Below are 22,163 nucleotides of genomic sequence, written 5' to 3'. Positions count from 1 at the left end.
ATATTAATCACGTTTTGCATTTTTGGTTTCTTTTGAGTAATGACTAGTAGTAAAGTATTTTACTCGTAGTAAAAGTTTTTGTTTTTAGTTATTTTCCAAAAGAAAAGTTGTTTTATTAGTTGGTAATCCATTAAGACATGTTGATTCCTAAATAAATATAGCATTTATGCTAAATTTGCTGCTTTTTGCTAACCAGGAGGATACACTATATCTATAAATGTTTATTTAATTTACATTTATTCTGAATCTTAATTTTTACGTTCTTTTTATTGTTAGAAAATGTTGAAGGATTCATTTCGTATTTACCAGATTAATTTTGTATTTGATGTGTGTCAAACTGGCTGGAATTTCATAAATTTAAATGCACAAAAACACTTTTATTAAGCGCAACTGCCTTAAGTCCTGGATACATAAGAGAGAAGCTTTTTAAATGTAAAAAATGTTTTGATACTGACTTAATAAACAAAGAATGTGGGTGTAGTTAATTAATTAACTGAACTAATTGCTTATGGTTACCATGTTCTCCAAGATTGTAGAACTGGTAGATCTCACCCTCCTACACCTAGTTTTTACTCATAGATTGGAAAAAGAAGAAAAGCTTTCCTGCTTTTTCATCACTGGGTGAACTAGTCATTGAACTGAACTAATTTAAATAAACTGAAATGAAGAAAATATTCTGTCTGCATCTGTAGAAAAGGCTACTGGTGTCAAAAACTGGTTTAGCACTTCAATAAACCCTGGTTTCAGATGCTTCCACCAGTTCATTGATAGACTTTCTTTAAAACTTGGCAATAAACATACATTAATGGACTAAGGCCAGAGGGATCATCATGATCATCTAGTCTGATCTCCTGCACATCACAGTCCACAGAACCTCAGCCACCCACTCTAGCAATAGACCCATAACCTCTGCCTGAGTTACTGAAGTCCTCAAATCACAATTTAAAGACTTCAGGTTACAGAGAATCCACCATTTACCCCATACCATTTCTAGGAATTATTTAGTTTCTAATATTCTTTAGAAGTGCCTTCTTATTGTCCTTAGCCTGGCTAGCCATGGATTTTTCTCTGTCTTTAGCTTCCTTTAACCATTTTCTAGTCTTCATAACTTCTGATTACACTATACATTGATTGCTGCATGAGACCTCCAGCATATGTCTCCTAAATTGAATTCCTCAATAACAGCACCATTTCTGTCAATACATTAAGCACCTGTCTGTAAGGAATAACTCACTCTGTTCTCTGGTTTGATTCAGTAGCCTGTAAAACACCCCCACTAGACCACATGCTGGGCTTTGTTAGTTACCAAATTGATCCATATGTAATCAAGATCCTGTGATTCTGAATTATCAATAACTATAAAACAGGTAATGGTGTCTTAATGTAGAGTGGCCTACCATGCACACATTTTTTACCTATTCTGTTCTTCCTGAATAGGTGATAACCCGTCATGTGAATTGTCCCACCAGGTTTCAGTATTGCCAATTGTATATATTTTTTTTCCTCATCAATAAGAATTTCTAATTCCTCTTAAAAGTCCGGTTAACAACTAGCATTGGCATATAAGCAGTGGAAACATGTCTTTTCTTCACGTATTTTGTCACATCAATTCAATTTGTTCATGACATCTTGAGTGTGAGTTTTGTACTGCATTTGCCTCCTTAGCACCTCTTCTTGCTCCAGCTAGTCTCCTACAGAGAAGGTTAGCCCCCAATCTGTGAGATGCCGGCCATCCTGTTTTTATTGCTCCCTTTTTCACTGAAATATGGGCCAATTCCACAAAACCTCTTCCTGTAGCTTCTCACCAACTGTGCAGCCAAAATTCACCACCTGTATTTTCTGCCTTCTCTTGCTCATTGGATTGGTAGACTTTCTAATGAAATCACTTGGCCTCTCCTTTTCTTTTGCTACCTTCCAAGGTGCCTGAGGTCCTCTCTAATTTGAACAGTTCCATGCGATTCTGTGTCATCGGCTCCATTGTGTATCCTCATGAGTGGAGACTTGCCAGACAACTTCATAATCTTGTCTAATCCAGTGGCTATCTCTCATAGTTTCACTCGGGAGAGATAGCATATGTATGGCTTAATGTTCTTTTTATAAAATTTTAAATTATTGTATAGCCAAGGGTAAGTTTAGGCCTTAACATACATTGCCATAATTTGAAATTTTATTTTTAAATAGGTTCATTAAAAAAAAAAAACCCAAAAAACTGTAATTTAAATAAAAGCTGATTATTTTTTTCAAACCTATTTTTATGCACCCTGAGACTCAATAGTGGGAATAAAAATTAAAAAATTGGAACCCCTGCAGGATCAGGCTAAGAGTGCAAGGTGGCATTATCCACACCCCTAAACTGGGAAGGATAGGAAGGGATTTACCTCCCCCATCCCACTCCCCAAGGATTCGTAAGTGCAGTACTGCAATGGTTGGGTTGTGAACATTGCAGAGGGATATTATGACCAGGGCTTTGAAAAATGTCAGACACCCGCTAGCCAGTTGACTAAGGCCAAAATGTTAAAAGTGGATGCTGGCCTCATTTTACGGGTGCCAAACTTGAGAGACTTTGAGCCTGATTTTTCAGAGGTGCCGAATGTCTGCAGCTGCAACTCCCATTGACTTCAGTTGGAGTCGTCGGTGTTCAGTACCGCTGAAAATCCGGCCCAAGGTGAGTCAGATTGGGTACCAAAAGTCAATGAACACATTTGAAACCTAACTCTTCAGCTTACTGCCTGGAGAAGAGAGAATTGTGAACAAGGGACTGTATCTTGTAAGAAGCACACCCCTTACCATCTCCAGTCATTGGGGGAATTTGTGTTCTGGGATTTCTGCAGGGTGGATAAAAATCAATGATTTAAAAATAAAATAAATCCAATTTTTTTATTTAAATCAGATTTTTTTGATAAAATGGTTTTTTTGAGGAAAAAAACATCTAAAGATAGATACATTATAGCTCAAAGATATTTTGTCATGGAATAGGGATTATTAATTCTTTAGTATGAGACATTGTAGTCATGTAATGTTTAAGAAAAGTTTTGTGAATGAGTTCCAATAGTTCATTGATTAGGGACCCAATCTGGGGTTCCAGGGGCTTCTCTATAGATTATTTAGGTGAATCTTTCTACCTACCCAGTGGGACTCAGTGCTCAGTCTAGAGCAGGGGTGGCCAACCTGAGCCTGAGAAGGAGCCAGAATTTACCAATGTACATTGCCAAAGAGCCACGGTAATACATGAGCAGTCCCCCATGAGCTCTCCCCCCCAGCCAGCAGCCCTGCCGATCAGCGCCTCCCCGTGCCTCCCGATCAGCTGTTTTGTGACATGCAGGGGGTGAGGAGGGGTGTGTGTGTGCAAGGGCATGGCAGGCTCAGGAGAGGGGGCGGGAAGGGGTGGCGTGGGGGCAGGGCCTGTGGCAGAGCCAGGGGGTTGAGCCGTGAGCCCCCTGGCACATGGGAAAGTTGGCGCCTGTAGCTCCAGCCCCGCAGTCGGTGCCTACTCAAGGAGCCGCATATTAACTTCTGAAGAGCCGCAGGTTGGCCACCCCTGGTCTGGAAGATTACTATCAGAGATGCTTAGTTTTTCAGTTCTCAAACTGTGGATTTGTGTCTCCAGAGATAACATGCTTGTTAGCAGCAAAAATGTTTTTAAATAAATAAATTAATATATAGAGGTGAGAAATAACAGAAGTCAACCCTATTGTCCCTCTGCAAATTTGTGTACACAGAGTCAATCCCTTACCTCTCTCTAAAAGTGCAAAGTTTCAAAAAGTTCAATGAATAGAAGATTGTTGGGGACAGAATAGATCTGGACAAGGAGAAGAAGTCTGGAGATAAATGTGAGAAGGGAGGGACAGGCAGTAGAAACAAAAGTGAAACTGATTGAGCAGCATATTCCAGAAGTCTTGAGGTCTTTCTGAGTATAGCCTTCATTGATTTGAGATCTACCATACCATTCTCTCACTAGAGGGGAAAACCTATAATGGCAGCAGGCCATAAGAGAGACCCAGTTAGGGAATAAGAACCATTCAAGAAATACATGTTTGCTGATGATGTTTTAAAGAAAGTCACACCAGTGAAGTGGTGGAAGTCACTTAAGCACTTGGATTCAGAGACTGTTGAAGTGATAATCTCACTTTTAACAGCAGTAGCTTCTTCTGCTGCTGTAGAAAGAATATTTTCTTCCTTTGGACTAATTCATTCCAAATTGAGAAATAGTTTGGGACCTGAAAAAGGAGGAAAGCTTGTTTTTCTTTCCCAGACTGTGAACAAACAGGAAAATGAGGGTGAAGACGACTGAGTTAGCTGTAGAAGCCAATATTTTAAGCTTCTCATGTTGACCTGGCTGACACAGTCGATTTAATTTTTTTTAATATTTCATTTAACTATTTTAGTTAACAATTTTAACCCAAACAAATCTGATTTTAAAAAACTTGAATGTTTAACTACATTCAAAAATTCATGTGCTTGTTTTGTTAAAATATTATTTGTTTGCTGCTGAAGAAAAAAATCCAGAATACATAACGTTGTTTAGTTAAATAAGACAATTTAAATGTCTGTCTGGTTATGTTCTCCTCCTAATATAGCATGTCAAGAAAATCCTCCAAATATTAATGATTAACCTGTTGAACTGGAGATAGTTCACCCCCCCAATGACTTCATAAATATCTGCTTCATTTACCTTTTGGTAAATGAAATAACCAATCATTCATTTTCTGATATAGCTGTAAAACTAATCTGAAAAATTTTTTCAAAATAAATCACCTTAAAAGTGTATAGTGTATACCGTCTAAAAATGAAGCCTACATCTATCTCTGAGTTGTGAAGAATATGTATTAAGGTTATAACAACCAACAAGAATACGCTTTTATGTAGAAATCCATGATTAAATCGAGTCTTCCTGACGAGTGATTTAAATCAAATCCACCCTGGATTTCTGCCAAGGTGTTGTCCCTGGACCCTGCTTTGGATCTCCATATCCTGTATTGGCCTCTGACTAGATGTCTAATTTGAAGCTCCATAATCTCTCGCCGCCAGCACCCCTACCTTCCTTTCAAAGCCTGCTGGAAGAGAGAAGACGCTTGTTGCTGTGACAGAGAGAGAGAGAGAGAGAGAAATGCCCCTGTACTCTCCCGTTGCACCAGAATCTCCTAGCTGTTTCAAGGGGGATGGAGAGGGAAGAGTTCTACTGTCATCCCTTGCCCCATTTGGTTTTGGGGCCTCCTCTTCCCCTGTGAATAACTCAGTGCTTGCCTCTGTTCATAGCTTTGCCTGGTAATGGTAGCAGTATGAAACTGATGTGATTTTTGACAGTTTCACTGCTGCCCATAGTTCTGAATAGCATCAGTACAACTGGCCAGCATTTCACTATGTTGCTTGGCAAAACTATGAGCAACAGATGTTTCAGAGTGGTAGCCGTGTTAATCTGTATCAGCAGAAAGAACGAGGAGTGCTTGTGGCACCTTAGAGACTAACAAATTTATTTGAGTATAAGCTTTTGTGGGCTAAAGCCCACTTCATCAGATGTATTCAGTGGAAAATACAGTAGGAAGATATACACACGCGTGTGCACACACACAGAACATGGAAAAAATGGGGGTTGCCATACCAACTCTTAACCAGACCAGTTGATTAAGGTGGGCTATTATCAGCAGGAGAAGGACTTCAGCATCTGCATATGCTCCTCCATTACTTTAAACATCTGCTTAGTTGCATCCTTAACAAACTCCTGATTCTTTTTTCTGTCCTGCCATTCGGCTTCCCAGAACTCTTTGCGTTCCCTTTTCTCTGCATTGGAGCAGTGTGATACCTCCTGGAACATGTCGTCTTTGCTGCGTCTTGGGCACTTTCTTATCTGGCGGAGACACTCTGCCGGGCCTGTGGAGTGTTCCTGAAGACCACATCAGACGTTTCCTCTCCTGCTTCTTGCTCGTCAGAGAGCAACTGCTGAGATTGGCTAGACACTTCTGGAGTGGAGAACAGTTCCTGGCTGCCTGCCACACTGGGCGACCCCACCGGGAGCTGCATGTGCATGTGCTTATGCCTTTAAAAATTACACTGGTGTTAAATGGAGGCTTAGGGGATAATGAGGCTTGGTTTTTATTTGACCAAACTTGTGTAATCAAACTTTGCCTCTACAGTTTTTCTATTTTTGGTAATTTGGCTGTTTTGGCTGCCTAATTCTCATATTTCTACTGTTGCCAATAGTTCCTCAATACAGTATGGTAGGATATTGAATTTAGTTGGTGGTCACTCAAACTAGAATAGGGCATAGTTTTGCCATTGGGACTGAAGCAAAAAAAACCCACATTTTTTCAAAAAAGTACATTAGACAGATGCTACTAAAATCACCCAAGCCAGCAAAAACATATTTTCCTTTTAATGGGAAATTTTGAGAAGCTTCCCTTAGAATCTCAGCACCAAATTTTATCTTATTTCTTGTAAATGGTGCCCATCGCTGTAGTATCTGATCCGCATCCATAAGTGTTTAAAAGAAGAATAGCATCTCTTTGTTCAAAGTAGATTAGAGTAAATTGCTTGATTCTTTGATAGTTTTTACGAAAGACCTTGAGAGTACCAGGGTAGAAATTAGATTGTGATATCTTTTCCCACAAAAATGTGTCCTTGTGAAGGGAATGGGTGTATTCTTATGGAGATTGAGGACAACAAATTCTTAAATTCTGAATCTAAATCTCAAGAAGACAATGTTAGAGCAACAATTGATTTGGGTTATGAATTTCAATTAAACCTTATTGTATTTGAAATACATATATTAAAAAAACAAACAAACATGCATGGAGGTTCCTCAAGTAATGACAATGTCCAGGCTTGCCTGGTTGGTGTGTGATAAGATCAGGCTGTGGTAGTAGGGTTACAAAGTAATGATTTGTTTAAAATAACTGTTGTTCATTGTGGCCTTGGAGAGTGAGACACAGAAGAAGTCAAACTTTGGGCTCCTGCAACGCAATTCAGAGCTCTGCCACTAAGTAGGTTATCAAAACAGATGATCAAGTATAGGATAGACCCTCTAAAGCAATCAAATAGTTATTAAAATAACAATAGTTTTCACAGAGAATTAGCAAGTATAGAATGCTCAGTTGGTCAGCCATGGAAATATGGACTGCACTCAAACATGCTTAACTATTAATCAGAGATTATATCCAAACTGATGTAGCCATTGTACATCAGTGGCTGGCTGTAATTGCAATGTATTTTAAATCCTGTAGTTTATTACATTTTGTAGTTTTATGTGCTGTGAGTGTTTGTAGCATTAGCTTTCAAAATAAGTTAGAGAAAGCTACCCTTTGTCAGGCAAGGGTGTGAACAGTGCTGACCCTGAATAAAAATTCCAAATTCCCTCCGTTGGCTCTGTGATAGCTACAGGGGCCTCCAGGTCCAGTTGATACATCTTTCTGAAGTTAAACTGTGTACTGCGCATTCCTCAGTGCAGTATTTGCAAATTTCCAGAAATTTGCTTGAAAATCATTCGGAATCAATTCATAGAAAGTGTGCTGGTATAAAACCAAGCCATTCTTGAGTTATAGCGCCCCCCCCCCCGCAAAAAAAAAAAGGCACTGTAAAAACATTTTCTGTGTTCAGCTTACTCAGATGGCTGAAGAGCTTTTTGTGAAGCTTTGGGGTGGGGGGATGGACTTTGGGTTGAAACCAAGAAAGTTCAATTTCAGCCTGAAAAATTATTCTATTTTTAAAAGTGTTCTCAGGTACTGAAAGGCAATGATATGCTGGGGAAGAGGTAACAGGGCTTTTGTAAAGGAAAGTCATGCCTCACCCATCTATTAGAATTCTTTGATGTCAACAAACATGGACAAGGGTGAGCCACTGGATTTAGTGTACTTCGTTTTTCAGAAGGTCCCTCACTAAAGGCTCTTAAGCAAAGTAAGCTGTCATGGGATAAGAGGGAAGATCCTCTTATGGATCGTTAACTGGTTAAAAGATAAGAAATAAAGGATAGGTATGAATGGTCAGTTTTCACAATGGGAATAAATAAATAGTGGGGTCCCCTAAGTATCTGAACTGGGACCTGTGCTGATCAACATATTCATAAAATGAACTGGAAAAGGATGTGAGGGGTGAGGTGGCAAAATTTGTGGATCATATAAAATTACTCATGCTAGCTAAGTTCAAAGCTGACTGCAGAGAGTTACAAAGGAATCTCATAAAACCAAGTTACTGGGCAACAAACGATGTGTCTACTCTGCAATTAAACACCTTGTGGCTGCCCTGTGTCCGCTGAGGTGGGCTTGGACTATGAAACTGCAGTGTGAAGACTGGGGCTCAGGTAGGAACCTGAGCTCTGGGACCCTCCCCTCTCTCAAGGCTCCAGAACTTGGGTTCCAGCCCAAGCCCCAGTGTCCATACCACAGTTTTACAGCCTTGCAGCTTGAGCGCCATGAGCTTGAGTCAGCTGACATGGGCCAGGCGCAGGTGTTTAGTTGTACTGTAGACAAACCCAAAAATGGCAGGTGCGATTCAGTGTTGATAAGTGCAAAGTATTGCATGTTGGAGAAAAAAATCCCAACTGTACATACAAAATTATGGGGTCTAAATTAGCTTTTACCACTCAGAGATCTTGGAATAGTTGTGGATAGTTCTCTGAAAATATCTTCTCAATGTGCAACAGCAATCGAAAAAAGCTAGCAAGGTAGGAACCATTACGAAAAGGATAGTTTGTTTTATTATCTATCATAATGTGAGGGGTGTGGCTTAACTAGGCCACAACTGTATTTACTCATCTGGGAATCCTCTGTGAGTAACGCATGGTGCAGGTCTTCATTTCTTCCTCACTTGTTTCCATGTATTTGAGGGTTACCATCAACTTCCCATCCCTCCAAAGCTGTTCCCAACCTGCTGGGACCCCACCACTCTACCCTGGTTGGAAGGTTAAAGGGCTGGGGAAAGGATGTTGTCCAACTCTAATTTGTGAAGAAACCACACTCCCTATAAAACTATTACCTTCATTTGGACATCTGCCACCAGCAGGCACCAGCAATGAGCTTGGCTGTCTCCCCTGCACCCCGACGGGCATCCCAGATAGTTAAGTTACCTCCTTACCACTGACCAAAAATATACCTGCTTCCTAATCAGAGAGGTATATCCTGTCTTCCCTGAATAACACAGGTGCCCAGTATGATATTTTCTGAAGGATAATTACCAATCCTCCCCCTTTGTGTACAGATTTAGCCACCTGTAGATTCACATATCTTGTGGCCTTGTCAACCAATGGAAGCTTGGCAGCTCCCCGCTGTATCCTCTGCTGCAGCATTTCAGACCAATTTATAGCTGACCCCAGTAAAAAGTCCTGTATCTGTCATAAAGCTCTTTGCCTTGGCGAATGAGTTATAAAATCACAACTCATTTTCACCCAGGTGTACAATAATCATGTTCAGTGGCTGTTAAAGAGCATAAGATGGGAATCAGCTAGTCCCAGAGCATAGCTGTCCTTCCATCTCTATTCAGTTGCCTTGCCATCAGGGTCCAGCTGGGACCCTCCAGGTGATCCCGCAACCCATCTGTGGGTCCAATGCACAATACTGTGTCCGCAGATCCAAACAGCAGTTCACATGACTCGCTCCCTTGCTCCTGAAAACTGAAATCATAGTAATATTAGCCATTCACACTGTTGGACTCTGATTCTCATTTACTGGAATGCCAGTGCCTGGCTGCCTCTCTTGAGTCCCTGTTCCCAGTTGGGCTGCACTTATCATTGCCGCAAGCTTCAATGAATAGGACCTGAATTCACAGCAGGAATGCTGCTGCTGTAAGCCCCTCTTTAAAGAATGCCTCAAACTGGTACCATGAAGAGAGGCCCATCCTCAGTCCGTCTCAGTGCAATATAAGTCCTTAATGGGCTAATCCCTGCGTTGCCTCCTCTTGCAGCGCGATGGAGTCCCCTTGCCCTCCTTGGTTTGTCTTTGACATCTCAGAGTTAAGGTGACTAATTGTTTACCTTTTTAAAAGTCCCTAACTCCACAGCCTTACCAGAGGTATCCCTTGCTGACCCCAGGCATCAGATCACTGACTGTAAATGCTCAAAAAAAAAAAAAAAATTCCACCAAGAACTAGAATGCCTCCTGGCTTCATTGGCATGTCTGGTGAAGAACTCACTCCAGATCCCAAAATATCTGAATAGTGACAAAGTTGTCACATCTTCCCTAGGGCCTTTGGATTGAGACCACTCCTCTAGCAATCTCTTAACTAGCAACCTGCTACAAGAACCTGGGTAACCTTTTATCCCCGATGAGGGCCAAGAGATGGTGGTTGAGGCCAGCCTATGATGTTATCAATGGCACCATATACTGAAGAACCTGATCTTCAGGAATAGGTCAAAATAGGCATCCAGCTGAAACTGATTAACTCCTCTCATAAACCCTAAATGTTTGCAGTGCTACTGATCTCTGTGAAATCCAATAGCAGTCATGTGCCAAGGTTACACAGTGTTAGCAACATCTGTTCGGGTTCCTTGTTGGTTCCCAATAACAAGTCTCAAAATCCCTCCACCTGTAATCAAGACAAAGCATCGCCTACACCATTATTAATATTGGGCACATGTTTAGCAGTAAAACAGATGTTAAGTTAAACACTGCAGGATGAATGCCCTCACCACCTTCATCACACTGAGTGATCTAAAGGACTGGCAATTGATAACATGTACCACCATCAGGTTGTCACTCTAAAATCTCACTCTCTTGTGAGCTCCTTTCCCCTAAATTGTCACTGGAACTAAAATGGGAAAGAATCCCAGGAATGTTATGTCCTTTACAATCCCCTTTTGGAGCCAGTGGATGAGCCATTTCTGAGAACACCACTTGCCCTGATGTGTGTTTACAAACACTAAAAACCCAAGCCCAATGCATCCTACTGCATCAGAGTGAATATTTAGGTCTGCCTCTAGCATCTGTTCTTTTTTCTAAAAGGAAACTCCATTACAGTGATTCAGGAACTGTTCCCAGACCCATAAATCCCCCTTTGTTTCTTTATTCACTCTTTTTTGTAAATTGGTTGGGCCTTGTTATTCCAGAGGTGGTAGTTGAGAGGTGAGCACAAGATGATTGTCCTGGGGCCAGTCCTTGGCATACAAAATTAAGATGACCAATAATAGCCTGCAGTTCATGCAGTGTAACTGCTTTGGATGCCCTGGCCCCCTGGGGCAATCCCAAAAGTTCTGCTAGCTTATTTGCTAGGGGCCTAGAGATACCAGCCTGTGTATCTAACTCAGTTCCTAAGTGGGTCAGCTTAATAGAGGGTCCTATGTCTTTTCTCCTTGTATTGGTACTGCCAGTGTACTATCAGGGGCCTAGAATGAGGCCAGCAGGCTGGCACACTCCGAAATCTACTCTGGCCACAAACAGGAAGTCACACAGATAGCGAACTACCTGTTTTAAACCAGCCTCCTGTACCATTGTCTATTCCAGTGTCCTGCAGAGCAATTCAAATTCTGAGCATGATATTGTTCAGGGTGTGAGAGAAGGCTCTGTCTGGATGAACAGGGCATATACACCTTGCCTTAGTGCACAGGGAGCCAATGGCTTCTCTGATTTCCTCTGGCCAGCTCCCAGCTAGGTGATGCCTCCCCAACATGAAGGAAGAGGGAACCCTTAAAGGAGCCATAACTCTTTTCTTCCTGCTGACCAGACAAGGCTCTCCCCCTCACCACCCCAAGGTATGTGATAGTTTCATTTTGTGAGTACCAACGGTATGTTCTCACTATAAAGAACAAAAAAGAGAGAAGAACCCTGCCCACAAGATACTTTACAGATGAAGGGTTTGTGTGATCACAGAAATTTCACCAATTTAAATTAGTGCAATTTCTTATGCTGACTAGACCTAAAAGTAGACAAAGCAATGCTGTGCATAAAATCATGGAAGAATCGTGGTGCCACATAATCTTTTTTGGTTCTAGGTGTCAAATGTTTAACTCAACCATGCTCTTGGATCAATTGCTTAAAAACCTCAGAAATTAAACCTTCTCTCTCCTGGTGTAAGTCCCTTGGAGCGAATATATCTTTTTGGTAAAGCTTTGGAAAGGAAATAGACTAAATAAGAGGGTGCTTGAATGGATGGTCCCAAGCTTGTTTGTCTCCTGATTTCACTTGCAATCAAGGGATGCAGAGTACGAGACAGATGTTGCAGCTGCATGATTACAGAAAATGCAGCTGTTAACACATTTGGTTATTCTCCTGCTAATGAGGCATCAATTCTCTTGTGATTTTACTCTTTGGCAAGTGGTGGTTCTATAGTTTACCGTTTAGTGAATTCTAGAGTAACTGGGGTGGTAAGGACAAGCTGCGAACTAGTGATTAAATACTTTCTTTTTTTAAATGAGTAGTGTATCTAAAAAGAAAAGGAGTACTTGTGGCACCTTAGAGACTAACCAATTTATTTGAGCATGAGCTTCCAATGAAGTGAGCTGTAGCTCACGAAAGCTCATGCTCAAATAAATTGGTTAGTCTCTAAGGTGCCACAAGTACTCCTTTTCTTTTTGCGAATACAGACTAACAAGGCTGTTACTCTGAAACCTGTCATTATGCAAGGTAGTGTATCTAAATATCTTTTTGTCTTCTGTTCCCTTAGGTACAGAGTAGTGCTGTTGTGGCCTTAGATAACTTAATTTTTAGTTCTCTTAAACTTAGATCTGGACTGTTACACTTGGATTATCAAGGTTTCCACGGGGGCTCAACAAGTATAAGTCATTTGTGTGAATTCTTTGGTTCATTATCATGGATCCATTAGTTAGCAGGGACTGCAGTGGGATGAAGAACCTGACGATGTCATTTCCCTACTGAAATGTATTTCATACCAAGGGTCAGAAGCTTGTGTATTTTTGTAAACTTGTGTGGTTTTGATACTAAGCCATGAAATAATACTCAACTGTCATTGTTCTAGGTTTAAATAAGGCTCTGGAAGTTGTGTGTTGATGTGGCAAGGGATGGAGAATACTAGGCACCAAATATTGAGTCAGGTTGTCCAGGTAGCTATTACAAACTACTGTATGTAGCACAAATTTGGAGCCAAAGGAAACTTGATTTTAGAAAATCCACATAGTATTAAGAACTGTCTTTTAACAACATAGACTAAGTACATTATAGTACTACTTTTTCTGGTATTTTTGTTTAATAATAAATCTTGCTAGATTACTTGAGTTCTGTTGAGTACTAACTTTTGGGTGTTCTTTTCAGAATGTGGGATGATGTTTGCATTGCTAAAATAGTCCAGTTTTTTCTTCATGCTGAGAATTGGCAATGTTGTCAGTTTAATGATCCAGTCATACATTGCACTTGTATCCTGATATATCTCTTCTAATGATATCAACCTTATTATATCCACAATCACACAGAACTCTAGGTGAAAACCTTGAAGTCTCTCTTGCTGTGTCTTTTTTTATGTGACAAATTGTAGGAAATTCAAAAAAATGCAGCAAAAATTATTGGTGTGAGGGATTGACCTAGGTGGAAAGACTAAAAAATATTTTTTCTGAAAGATGATGGGGCAGGAGGAGAAAAATCCAAATATTTGAATGGATTTAAGTTAGTGATGATACTTTAGATGTGCAAGTCACTGATTCTAAACTTTTCGTTTTGTATTCTTCATGATGACGTCGGCACGCCAGATGCAGTATGTCTCCAGAAATGTTTTGGATTACGTGTTTATCATTTGTAACAAGCCCTAGTAGATCTGGCATCCATAGGTATGGTAATAGGATTCTTCTTAGCACTAAAAGCAAAAAGCACTTTTGAGAATAGTGTTTTGCTTCCAAGAACGTCTGTATATTGTAGCAGGTCCTCTTTAAGGTGGTGATGTTCTCAGAAAAATGACTATGTAGTAGTGGTATCCTCTTACTTAACTACATATAGCGAGCAGATTTAAATCAGTGATTAAAAGTGAGATTACTTGCAAATGAGCTGGATTCTATTCTGCTTTGTCCATCTTCAGCAAAATTAATCAAAGCTTTGACTGCAGTCTAGGATACTGGTGATAACCTGTGAGCCAGAAAGACAACGTCTTGACTTTTTGGTTCCTAAATTGAGTACTCGCAGTTGGCTGGCAGGGGAATCATTCTTTGGTTTCTAAACGGAGTAGATTTAATGTAGAAATCTTTTAAATAGAAAATATGGAATTCCTCAGTAACACTTCTTACTGTGCCTTTCTGACTTGTGCTTCCATATCATCTCTCTTGTACTTGGTGGTAAAAACCTAGTTTTCAAAGTGTTTTATTACCTGTGTGTTAAACTACCACTTTGTTCACCAAAAGTTTAAAGGAGAGGTTCAGCTATAATGCCAAAAATGCACTTATTCTTTATTCATTTTGCATCTCTAAATCTGAATATCTGGTCTTTTATATCAATTAGCCTTTTGTGATGTTTAAGGGAAATTGACTTGTAAAGATGGGGAGAAATTTTTAAGGAGTTGATGTTTCCCCATAACACCAGTTAACAAGAATTGGAATTATATGCATGCATGACCCCTTTAAAAAGCAGAAGCTTGTGATTGTTGTGTAAGTACTGTGTATAATCACTCATCATATCAAAGGTCTAATTCAATTGAAACCTTTGAAACAGATTCAGGATAGGTAAAAATTGAGATGATTTTTTAGACAAAGATTATTTTAAAATAAATACAAGTTAATTTTTTAAAAATAAACTTATTAAACATTACATTTGAAATTGACAACCTATATTAAGTCCTAAGCTACTTATAGTATGTTAAAATCATTTCAATTAAATAAAAAAAAATTAAGGAGTACATGTTTATTGCCAAGTTTTAAAGAAAATTAAACCACTGAACTGGTGGAAGTCACTGGCTAAGCCTCTGCAACTGGATTTTGTTGAAGTGCTAAACTAGCTTTTGACAGCAGTAGTCTCTTGTGCAGGTACTGTTCAGAGAGAATATCTTCTTCATGTTAGTTTATTTCAATCAGTTCAGCTCAGTGATTAGTTCATTCAAAGTAGAGACAGTGTTTGGAAGTTGAAAGAGCAGAAAAGCTTTCTTCTTCTTCCAATCTATGAATAAAAACTCAAAGTGAGAGGGTGAGATTTACTAGTTTTAAAATCTTGAAGGACATGGTAACAGGAAACAATCAGTTCAATTCATTAAGTACAAATAATACTTTCTTTGTTTAATAAACCGATTAGTTTTAATGCGAAACGTTTCTGATAAACTTTTTTCTCATGTATCCAGCATACTTAAGGTAGCTCTGTTTAATTTTAAAAGTGCTTTTTTAAAATTATTATTATTTATCTGAACCTTCATCCGTGTCGGGCTTGACACAAATCACTAGTAAAAATATTAATCTAATAAGTAAGAAATGCCTCATTCACCATTTTTCACATAGTAAAAATTAAGAATCTGACTGAATAAATGTAAGTTAAGCTATATAATTGCTTAAATAATTGTGTATAGATATAGTATATCCTCCTGGTTAGCAAAAAGAAGTACAAAATTTAGTATAAAGTCTATATTTAGTTGCAAATCAACATGTTCTAATGGTTACCAACCAGTGAGAATCAACTTTTCATTAGGAAAAGAACTAAAAAGTACAAATGCAAAACGTAACTAAAATCAATTAAAATCAATGTTTCCTTCTTGCTGCTTGAAATCATAATTAAAATCCATGATTTAAATTGCTTTGATTTAAATCAGTCTGCCTTAAACATATTGCATGGAATCTGGATACATATTAATTCTTGATACTTTTACCTTTTAATGTGTTATTTTCTAGTATGGAGATACCTATTGCAATCTCTTCACATGATAAACTAATGTAAATGCTTCTCTTGATGTGTAGAGAGAGAAGGTGGGTAAGGTCATATGTTTTATTGGAACAATTCCTGTTGGTGAGAGAGACCAGTTTTCAAGCTCTTCTTCAGATCTGGGAAACTTACTCAGAGTGTCACAGCTAAATGCAAGGTGGAACAGATTGTTTAGCATAAGTAAACACATACTTCAAGGGACCATTCAAGGTGAGGTGGCCTAACACCCTTCTAGTCATAGGGAAGAAAGGAAGAGGGGAGGGGAGAAGCTGGAGGGGGTTGTTAGTGGGTTATAAATTGTTGTAATAAGCCATAAATTCAGTGTGTCTTGATCTGTGGGATTTGAGTCCATCAATGCTGAATGATTTTTTTAAACTACTAGCTATAAATAAACCACAACTTGCCATGTTCTGCCTAGGTATTGCGCAGTAGAACATATATTTCAAAGTCAAGGTTGGGAGAGTGTATGAATTTTCTTCTGAATTCTAAGTGATACTTACTATTGAAAGGTATCTTACTAAATGTAGTTTTCAGGGGTGGTGGCATATGATTTTAAGCATTCATATTTATAGTTTTTGAAAAGAATTGTAAGCAGTTAGTCTCTTGGTAGCACTGGCTATGCCACCAAACCTGCAAGGGACGTATCCTGGGCTGTGAACTGCTCCTTATTTTACTCTTGGGGGAATTCTGTGCCACTGTGTGCGCACAAAATTCATGTCCACTGCAGATTTCTTTGCTTCCTTGCAGAAAAATGACTTTCTGATGGGGAAGCAAAGGGAAGCCGCAAGAGCGGCCACTCACCCCTCCCCAGCAGTGCAGGTGTGTTGTTTCGGGTGCCTGGAGGAGCCAATGGAGAGGTAAGTCACTGCGGGGTGGGGTGGGATGGGGCTGGGGATGCCTCGGCCAGTGCCGGGTCAGACCCAACCCACAATTGCCCAACCCCGGGCATCCATACCCAGACCCCCCTCAAACCCAGTCCTCCCCGGCACCCAGATCCCCTTTCCCCGCTGAGCTCTGCCCCCCTGCACCTGACACCCTGGCCAGCGGCTCCTACCTTACATCGGGCTCAATTATTAGTCCTGGCTGGGCTGGGAGTGGGGGAGAAGCACCCTTCCCCTGCATGGAGCGGTCAGGGCCTGGTCCGACCCACCCCTAGAAATCTCCCCCAGCTCTGCACCGACCACCCCTGCTTCCTGTCCCCCATTGCTCCTCAGCCATGGGTGAATGACTCACTGTACAGGGAGCTGCTCCCCCATCTGCCCAACCCCTGTGCATCGGGACACGCCCCAGACACACCCCCAGCCAAGATTTATCTCCCTGCACACTGAACCCCCACCTGGCGAGCCCTCCCCCCCGCACCCAGCCCTCTCTGCCAAGCCCCACTCCCTTACATCCAGACCCCTGCCGAGCACCTCCCCCCTGCACGCAGATCACCCTCTGCCGAGCCGCACCCCCCTGCCCCTGGATCCCCCACCCCTGTACACAGACCACCCCCTGCTCTTGAACCCCAACCTGATGAACCCCATCCCCTGTGTGCCTAGATCACTCCAATGAGCCTCCCACACTTCGACCCCCACCCCACTGAGCTCCAACAAGCTGCGCCCGAATCCCCACCCCACCAAGCCCCACTCCTGCGGCAACCTGACCCCTTCAGTGAGCCCCTCACACCCAGACGCTCCATGCTGAGCCCCAACCTCCTTCATCTGGACGCCCCTGCACCCGGAACCCACCTCCAACGAGCCCCTGTGCATCCAGATCCCCCCCAAACCCGGACTACCCACTCTAAGCCACCTGCACCCAGATTGCTCCACACAGAGCCCTCTCCCCCCCATACCTAGATCCCCCCACACTAAGCACCTCCACACTTGGATCCTGTTGGGCTGAGCCTGCCTGCCCACACCTGGTGTGGAGGGGCAGGTCCCTGGGGTGCTTCTGGGGCAGGCCTGGCTCTTGCACTTTGTCAGGGTCAGGTAGAGTGATTACACAGCAAGTGTGAAAAATCGGGACAGGGTTGGGGTTAGTAGTCACCTATATAAGACAAAGCCCCAAGTATTAGGACTGTCCCTATAAAATCGGGACATCTGGTCACCCTAGGGTCAGGTGCAGCCTCACCGCCGAGTCTGTGTCCCATGGAGGGGAGGGGTCTGCAGGGTGATCTCCCACTTCCATGCAGCCGGTGGCCTGTACTGCCCTCTGCCATGCTGGAGCCTCCACATTTATTTATTGGCAAATAAACTTTGCAGAATTTTAAAATATTGTGCACAGAATTTTTAATTTGTTGGCACAGAATTCCCTCAGGAGTAATATTTACTGTCAGAAAAATCCACTTCCTTATGAGTCTGCATCACTGTTTTTCGTTTCAGGGGAAATTTGTTGTAACTGGCCACTAGAAAAGGTAAAGAGGAGGGGGATATTAATAAAATGAACATCTATTTAAGTCCGGCATTTTGGACTTGGATGTAATTAAAATACGACTGTTTTATTAATTTTATTTATAAAATATTGGGAAAAAATACCTGTTCAAGGGGGATTAGACTTAAGTCCTGCAAAGGAATGGTGGGAGCTAGCAGAGGAAGGGGATAGCTGATGTCCAGAGTTCAAGTGACTCTCTCTGGACAACCTAGAGATAATTCTCTGTAGAGCACTTATGCCAGAGACTTACCCTTTTGATGGGAACAAGAAGAAATAGGATCACAGAAATAGCCATACTAAACAAATCAATTGTCCATGCAATCTGGTAGAAGGGCTTCCTCCAGGGCAGGTTTGTGTAGGGTGGTTGCATTACCACTACTGGACCTGTTTGGTGGATAAGTCAAAGACTCTTCTTTAATATGACAAAATTATTTTCTTTTAAATAGAGGAACAGAAGATCTTGTTGCCTATTTCTGATTATTCTTGATGTTTTTGAAGTTAAATTTGCCCACTGATGTATGAGAAAATAAGGGGAATTGGTCAGCCTGTAGGTTGACAAGCTGGTATTCACCATCCGAGGCCCTCAAAAGTTCTAAAACCTACATCTCTTACTGAAAGAAGTGATCAGTACATAAATCAACTTTCCCTCAAAAGTCAGCAGTGTTCCTCTTTCAGCACCAAGTATGGAAGGACTATGAGACAGTTCTGTGGACCATCAGTATAGGAGGGGTCTGAGGCTGAGTTACTTCTTATTTACCCTGGGACTTGTTAGATCTGGAACTTTGATGTCTGAAAGAAACATCTGAACGACACAGGTTTCTAATTTATATATTTTATTAACTAAACAAAAGAATCAAATAAAATACATATAAATAAGTAAATTAAAAGTGAGATAATATAAAAAAATACATCAGGTTGATTTAAACCAGATTAAATCAACAGCTTTATCTAATAATTTGGGCAGGCATAACTGAGAGCCCCCAAAATGAGAGAGGACATTATCAATCTCAATGTCAGTCAGTATATTTATGTTTCAGCCAAATAGCTGATACAGGAAGGATCTAATCCCTCCCAGCTTCAAGTTAATGTTGAGCTTTGATGCCAGTTAAGGGAGCTCTCCCAAAATTAATGGTGGTTAGGTAATAGCCAATCTTGCACACCACCCATCCTCAGTCATAGGGTTATATGAAATGTTCCAATACAATTCAAGATGATAGCTTGTTATTTTTAAAATTTGAATGACAAATTTAGGGGAAACTAACATGATTTCTCAGGAATAAGCATACAACTTCTAACCCATGAAATACTGTGTGATCTTTCATTCAGCAAAGTTGGTTAATCTGTGGCTGTTTCAGGTACTGGCAGAATTGTTCTATTGGCGCAATTCTCAGATCCTGTGGGTTTTATCCATACACATGCCTGCTCACTACTAGCCATTGAGGTCAATGGTAAATGGGCCAAAATACAACATGGCTTTACGAAAGGTAGATTGTGTCAAACCAACCTGATCTCCTTCTTTGAGAAGGTAGCAGATTTTTTAGACAAAGGGAACGCAGTAGATCTAATTTAACTCAATTTCAGTAAGGCATTTGTTACGGTTCCCCATGGAGAATTATTAGCTAAATTGGAAAAGATGGGGGTCAATATGAAAATTGAAAGGTGGATAAGGAACTAGTTAAAGGGGAGACTACAGCAGGTCACATTGAAAGGTCAGACTGGAAAGAGGTTACTAGTGGAGTTCCTCAGGGATCAGTTTTGGGACCAGTCTTATTTAATCTTTTTATTACTGACCTTGGCACAAAAAGCGGGAATGTGCTAATAAAGTTTGCAGATGACACAAAGCTGGGAGGTATTGCCAATACAGAGAAGGATCGGGATATCATACAGGAAGATCTGGATGACCTTGTAAACTGGAGTAATAGTAATAGGATGAAATTTTAATAGTGAAAAGTGCAAGGTCATACATTTAGGGATTAATAACAAGAATTTCTGTATGAACTGGGGATGCATCACTTGGAAGTAACAGAGGAGGAGAAGGACCTTGGAGTATTGGTTGATCACAGGATGAATATGAGCCGCCAATGTGATATGGCCATGAAAAAAGCTAATGCTGTCTTGGGATGCATCAGGCTAGGTATTTCCAGTAGAGATGAGGAGGTGTTAGTACCATCATACAAGGCACTGGCGAGACCTCATCTGGAATATTGTGCGCAGTTCTGGTCTCCCATGTTTAAGAAGGATGAATGCAAACTAGAACAGATACAGAGAAGGGCTACTAAGATGATCCAAGGAATGGAAAACCTGTCTTATGAAAGGAGACTCAATGAGCTTGGCTTGTTTAGCCTAACTAAAAGAAGGCTGAGAGGAGATATGATTGCTCTCTATAAATATATCAGAGGGATGAATACCATGGAGGGAGAAGAATTATTTAAGCTCAATACCAATGTGGACACAAGAACAAATGGATATAAACTGGCCATCAGGAAGTTTAGTCTTGAAATTAGATGAACGTTTCTAACCATCAGAGGAGTGAAGTTCTGGAACAGCCTTCCAAAGGGAGGAGTGGGTCAAAAGATCTATCTGGCTTCAAGTCAAAGCTTGATAAGTTTATGGAGGAGATGATTTGATGGGATAGCCTAATTTTGGCAATTAATTGATCTTCGACTACTAGCGGCAGGTATGCCCAGTGGCCTGTGATGAGATGTTAGATGGGGTAGGATCTGAGATACTACAGAGAATTCTTTCCTGGGTGTCTGGCTGATGAGTCTTGTCCCCATGCTCAGGGATTAGCTGATCACCATATTTGGGGTCGGGAAGGAATTTTCCTCCAGGGCAGGTTGGCAGAGGCCTTGGGGGTTTTTCGCCTTCCTCTGCAGCGTGGGGCATGGGTCACTTGCTGGAGGATTCTCTGTACCTTGAAGTCTTTAAACCACAATTTGAGGACTTCGGTAGCTTAGACATAAGTTAGGGGTTTGTTACAGGAGTTGGTGGGTGAGATTTGGGGGGAGGGATAGCCCAGTGGTTTAAGCATTGGCCTGCTAAACCCAGGGTTATGAGTTCAATCCTTGAGGGGCCCATTTAGGGATCTGGGGCAAAAATTGGGGAATGGTTCTACTTTGAGCAGGGGGTTGGACTAGATGACCTCCTGAGGTCCCTTCTAACCCTGATATTCTATGATTCCGTGGCCTGTGTTGTGCAGGAGGTCAGACTAGATGATCATAATAGTCCCTTCTGACCTTAAAGTCTATGATTCTATGATCAGCTGGAGTTAAAAGTGGAAGAACATTAAGAAAGAGTTAGAAAACAAAACAAAACCAAAAAGGCTGATACATATGCAGGATGGGTGTCAACACTTGTGGATAGCCTAAGAAAGCTGGCATGTGGTTGAAAAGTTAGTAGGTGCTCTTGTTGGCTCAGGTTTTAACAGTGGTGGACTTGCTGATTGGGTAGAAGTTACTTGCTTGTAGATGTCGAGTCTTAGATGTTGCATGTTGCTGGACTCCTACCCCTTGGTGGCCACCTGGGTGGGTGGAGGAGGCACAGGCCATGTGGTCAGACATGGTGGCATCTCATGGCCAGAGGCCAGCAGCCAAGGTCTGTAGCATCCACTGCAACAGCCATTGCAAGCAAGCCATGGTGGCCAACAAAACTAAAGTAAAAAGTATTAGCTTCTTCCTGTCCTCCAGTTTTTGAGGATGGTGCTGGTTCCTCCCACTGGGAATCCCTCCTCAGGAGTCCCGTGGCAGATCATAATTGCATCTCCTTCTAAAGTCACTGGCGTCACCCTTATGCAAATTAAGAACCTTCCTCATTTCAGTAATTACGGACTCAAAGACCATGGATCCAAAAATATATCCAGTCAGTGGGTAAGTCCATAGATATTTTGAGACATCTGAGGTAATGAGTCAGTCTACAGGCGTTGTCTCAACCATCCTAAAAAATCCCAACTCAGAAATAATTTTTAAAATGCAAAGCTAGCAAAAAGTTAGAACT

The 22,163-nt window shown here is 41.2% G+C and overlaps 1 protein-coding gene across 2 annotated transcripts in view; it reads left to right on the top strand.

Moving 5' to 3' along the window:
* BAHD1 (bromo adjacent homology domain containing 1) overlaps window positions 1-22,163 on the top strand; it is a 68,275-nt gene that overhangs the window by 24,619 nt on the left and 21,493 nt on the right. The window lies entirely within an intron of this gene.

The sequence above is a fragment of the Lepidochelys olivacea genome (assembly GCF_965140295.1).
Source record: "Lepidochelys olivacea isolate rLepOli2 genome assembly, chromosome: 6".
Lineage (NCBI taxonomy): Eukaryota > Metazoa > Chordata > Testudines > Cheloniidae > Lepidochelys > Lepidochelys olivacea.
Note: the sequence above shows the minus strand (reverse complement) of the source record. Positions and strands in the feature narration are given on the sequence as shown.